The sequence below is a fragment of the Galeopterus variegatus genome, unplaced genomic scaffold, assembly GCF_000696425.1.
Source record: "Galeopterus variegatus unplaced genomic scaffold, G_variegatus-3.0.2 Scaffold1611, whole genome shotgun sequence".
Taxonomy (NCBI): Eukaryota; Metazoa; Chordata; class Mammalia; order Dermoptera; family Cynocephalidae; genus Galeopterus; species Galeopterus variegatus.
In genome coordinates, this window is record NW_007727722.1 from 220,973 (window position 1) to 226,972 (window position 6,000).

Genomic DNA, 6,000 nt, shown 5'->3' on the forward strand with positions numbered 1-6,000 from the left:
CACATTATGTATGTTCATTTACCAATTGATGGACATTTAGATTTATTTCCACTTTTTGGCTGCTGTAAATAATGCTACAAAGAACCATCATGTACAAGTCTGTGTGTGTATACACATTTTCATTTCTCTTGGGTAGATACCTAAGAGTGAAATTTATGGACCATATAGTAAACTTATTTTGAACTTTTTAGGCAGTTGCCAAATTACTTTCTAAACTGACTGTACCATTTTACATTCCCATCAGTTATGTATGCAGGTTCTTGCCCTTTCCAACATTAATTATTGTCTGTCTTTTTTATAATAGCCATTCTAGTCAGTGTTAAATGGTATTTCATTGTGGTTTTAATTTGCATTTCCCTAATGACTAATGATGATGAACATCTTTTCATGTACTTATCACCTATTTATATATTTTCTGTGATGAAATGTCTATTCAGCTTTTTTTGGCTATTATTTGATGGGTTGTTTGTCTTATTATTGAGTTGTTAAAGTTCTTTGTATATCTCAAATATAAGTCCTTTATCAAATATGAGTTTTGCAAATATTTTGTCCCAGTCTATTACTTGTCTTTTCATTGTTTTAATGGTGTCTTTTGAAGATGAGCAAGGATTTTGATATAGATTGTGTTGAATCTGTAGACCAAAAGCACTAATTGTTTTTAGGTTAAACAGAGACAAAAGCACTAGTGTGGGATATTTGGTGGGGAAGGTAATAAGATTAATTTATAAACATTTAGTCTGCACTTAAAGATGAGTTAGTTTTCTCTCCTATCCCAGAATGCTGATAGTCTACCCAAGTATGAGTAGGATAGAATACCTGATTCATAGTAGGAATTAAATGAGTATTTTTTGAATGAAGGAAATAATAAATGATTGCATGAATAATTTAAAATAACTATAATAATTTCCTCTAGTTTTCTCTTTTTTAGTTTAAATATTTCACATTCCCTCAAATGTTCTCTACATGAAATAATTTCTGGACCTTCCCCATTCTGGTTACCATCCATGGACACAATGTTTCTCATAGAATGTGGGAACAGAATTCAATACAGTGGGCTGTGGTATATGTGGTATGAAGAGTGTAGAGAGAATGTATTCTTATTTCCTAACATTTGAATACCACATTCTCCTTAATATAACCTAACATTGAACATTTTCTTAAAAGCACACTTGCAGCCAAAACAATCTTGAGAAATAAAAACAAAGCCAGAGGCCTTACCTGTCCTGATTTGCAAAGTATATTGCAAAGTATATTGCAAAGCTACAGTAATCAAAACAGTATTTACTGACATAAAGACAGACATATAGACCAATGGAACAGAATAGAAAGTGCAGAAATAAGGGCCAGCCCGGTGGCACACTGGAGAGTGCGCTGCTTGGGGGCACGGCGGCGCTCCCGCCGAGGGTTCGGATCCCATGTGGAGACCGGTTCCCGCTCACTGGCTGAGCGCGGTGCGGGCACAACACCGAGGGTTGCGATCCCGTTACCGGTCAGTAAAAAAGAGACAAAAAAGAAAAAAAAAAAAGAAAGTGCAGAAATAAGCCCTCACATATCTGGTCAAATGATTTCAACAAACATGCCACAATGGGGCTATACAATGGGGAAACTGTCTTCAACAAATGGGGCTGGGAAAACTGGAAATCCATGTGCAAAACAATGAATTGGACCCTTATCTTACACCATGATACAAAAATTAACTCAAAATGGATTAAAGACTTAAACTATAAGACCTAAAGCTATAAAACTCCTAGAGACAAACATAAGGCAAAATTTCCATGACAGTGGATTTGGCAATGATCACTTGGATATTACCCCAAAAGAACAGACAACAAAAGCAAAAATAGACAAATGGGACTGTATCAAACCTAGAAACTTCTGCACCTCTAAGGAAATAATCAACAGAATGAAAGGCAACCTACAAATGGGAGAAAATATTTGCAAACCACATATCTGATATGGATTTAATATCCAGAATATATAAAGAACTCCTACAACTCAATAACAACAAAAAAAAATAACCCAATTAAAAAATTGGCAAGGGACTTGAATAAAAATTAAAAATTAAGGAGGTAAAGAAAGCTGAAAATGATTTCTTCCCCAAAGAAGACATACATACAGTCACAAGTATATGAAAAGATGCTCAACATCTCTAATCATCAGGGAAATACAAATCATAGCCACAATGAGATATCACCTAATACCCATTAGGATGGCCAGTAGTTAAAAACAAAACAAAATAAAAACTCAGAAAATAACAAGTATTGATGAAGATGTAAAGAAATTGGAACTTTTTTTTTATGCACTGTTGGTAAGAGTGTAAAATAATGCAGCCACTATGGAAAATGGTATGGAAGGTCCTCAAATAATTAAAAATAGAATTGCAAAAAAAAATAGAATTGCCATAGGATCGAGCAATCTCACCTCTGGATGTATACCCAAAAGAATTGAAAGCAGCATCTCAAAGAGATATTTGCATGCACATTTTTTTTATTGGTTATGCATATTCATGGGTACAAACCTGACTGTCACCACTTGTGCCCAAGATGTGATGGCCAGATCAATACTATCAGCATGCCCATTCAACACACCACTTTGGTCTTTCTTTCCTTCCTTCTTTCTCTCAACTCCCACTTATGAGTGAGGACGTGTGGTATTTTTCCCTCTGTGCCTGGCTTATTTCAGCACACTCATGTTCATTGCAGCATTTATTCACAATTGCCTAGAGGTGGAAGCAACCTGAATGTCAATTGATGGAAAACTGTATAAGGAAAATGTGATATATACATACAATGGAATTCAGCCTATAAAAAGAAGGAAATCTGTCACATGCTACAGCATTAATAAAACTTGAGGACATCGTACTAAGTGAAACAAGCCAGTCACAAAAAGGGAAATACTGCATGATTGCACTTATATGAGGTATACAAAGAAGTCAAACTCTTAGAAACAGGAAGCAGAGTGGTGGTTGCCAGGGATGGTTGTTTAATGAATAGTGTTTTAGTTTTGCAAATGAAAAAGTTCTAGAGATCTGTTTCACAACAATGTGCACATAGTTAATATACACTTGAACTATACACTTAAAAATGGTTAAGATGGAAAGAAAATATTCTTAGGCAATTTGGCTTTCTAAGAGGCAAACAACTTTATTTTTTATTTATTTTTTTAAAAATATTTATTTATTTATTTATTTTTATTGACTCAAAATTGATTATACATATTTTGGGGGCTCAACATTGAGATATGTTGACCAAATCAATATTACTAGCACATATATTGTTACAAATCATAATTACCCTTTATGCCCCTCTCTCCAATCTCTCTCTTTATGTCCCTTGCCCCTTTATGTCCAATCTCTCCCCATCCTCCTCTCCCTACCCCATTACCCCCTCTAATTACCCTAGATTTCTTCTCTCCTTCTGAAAGAATAATGGTTACTCTGTTGATTTGTTGCCTAGATGATCTGTCCAATGCTGAGAGATGTGATCAGGTCTCCCAATATTATCATAGAGCAGATGCTTCTTCTGTCACTCTGGAATGGGTTTTGTGGAAAGAGACATCCTCTTCTTTTCTTTGTCTCTGCTGGTGACTCTTCTTGTGTGAATGCACTACTCCAGTGGTTGGTGGACCATCTGCGTGGTGGTTGTAGCATCTAGATGCTTTTGCAGCAGCCATGGTTATTGTGGTGGCTGTGGTGGGCCACCCACATGGAGGTGCTGTTTTTGGCATGCTCCTTGGCACTGGCAGTATGCCTGGTTGTGGGAGGGGGGTCCAGTCCCCAGCTCCATGCCACAGGAGGCAAACAACTTTAAATGTTACTACTGAAGAAACCACTTCATCATTACAGATTGTGCCCTTGGTATTGTCTACAGGTGAAATGAATAACAAATAAAAGTCATATGATATGTGAATCTCAAAGCTTTGGGAGGACTCATGAACCAGATCTGAAGTGATCTAATCAGAAGTAGTTGTTATGCACAGTCAGTCTCATATTAATGAAAGAAATGAACAACTCTAGAATGGCCTAATATCATGACTTTATCTAAATGTATCTAAATACACAATAACAATTTCTTTCCTTTTTAGGTACAGGCATAATAAAAATGTTAAATAATCAGTCTCTGTAGTCTCAACCAAGAGTTCACAGATTTTTTTTCTTTTTTTGTGAGAACGGCATTTTGGATACTGGAGGGGTTTTTTTTGTTTTTGTTTTTAAAGAAGTTTATAACTTCACATAGTTTTAAAGTAGAACTCCTTCAATATTTAGTAACTACATTTCAGCATTTGAATCATTTGCAGCATTCTTTACCTCCTCAATTTAATTGCAAACACCTTCAACAGAGTGATAGCAAACTAATTAGCAATTCCTTTTCCTTAAAAAATACTCCTAATCAAGGAAGATAATCATTTTTGATTAAACAACAACCAGAGTTATCAAATGTAAATTTGCAATTGATTACAGAAAAATATAGTGTGTGCTTTCACTCTTAATAACAGTAAGCACTATTTCTTTTCCACTCAGCTATATTTAGTTTCTCAGATTAATTTAGGCTGATCCATCTCTTTTGATGGTTTACTCACTAGGTATTCCTGTATTATTTCCCAGAAAAATAATCTCTGTGCAAATAAAATATGCAGATGCAAAGTATGTATTATATACAAAGAAACCTGGCAGTAGCCCAACTATTTTAATAATTTGGGTGCTACTAACCTGCTGTAATTCAGTCTTTGAAATCTGTCAGGGAATAGTAAGGTCATGAGAAATAATTCTTAATCCTAAAAGATAGAAAACTGACTGTCTAGAATAACTGTCATTTCTTAGAAAAGGGTTAATTCTTTCACCCATTCATTCAGTAAAAAATGTAATAAGGACATACGAGGTTCCAAATACCATCCAAAGTCCTTGTCTATAACAATAGACAAGACAAAGTCCCTTTCCTCTGGGAGTTTACAAGTCAATTGGGAAGACAGGCAAACTAATAGGCAATTGCAAATCCATATGGCATGTGATACCAGTGGGAAATAAGCAGGAGAGAGAAGAGGGGCTCCTGACACTGGAGGTGTTAGGGAGCCAAGAAGGAAGTGCAGTGTGAGTTTAGACGTGAAGGAGCAATAGGGGTTAGCTAGGAAGGGGAAGGGAAGCAAAGATCAACACGTGCAGAGTTCAGAGGTGGGAAAGAGCATGTCTTTGGGGAAGACCTATAAGAAGTTCAGCATGTCTGGAATAGAAGCGAGAGAAGAAAATAGTGAGAAAAGAGGCTGGAGTGGTAACGAAGGACCATTTTATGATGAACACCTTCTGAAGAAATTTGCATACTTTTCTCAAAGCAATGGAGACCTACTGTAAGGTCTATTTTAATATATTTCTTACCAAAAATTAAATTTACCTTTTCCCTCTCATTTGCACACACTTAATTGCAAACTGGATTTGTTTCTGGTTCAGAAAATGCTGTGCAGAGGTAGAACATGAAAGCAGTTAACTATTATTCTTCATTCTTTAAGTTACACTTCAGTTTTATAGGAATAGTTACAAGAAAATAAAAGAATGATGACAGCAAGGTAATCTCCAAGCTTGAACTTGCCTTCTGAAATATAATAGGAAAAAGTGACAAATAATAAGATTAACTGTTTGTATTAAGATTTTACAGGGGTAGAATCTAAAGCACAGCTAAAAGACAGTCTCCTTGAACAAATGGTAAGACGTTTCCTCTCCGTCAAAAACAAAACAAGAAAAAGAACAAAGAACCCCCATCTTGAATTACTGATAAGCAGCTAAATTGTTTTGGGAAAACACTAATTCTAATCCCAGTGGCCAGAATGTATTGTTGAAACAGCATGACTGTATTTGGAGACAACAAAATAGCTCGGCAATTGTTTTGTGATACAGTGTAGCATATTGTTTAAGAACTACTGTATTTGCATCCAATACACCCAGATTTAAATCCTGATTTTGCCACTTACTGTCACTCTTGCCTCTCATTCCTCATGCCTGGTTTTCCCCCA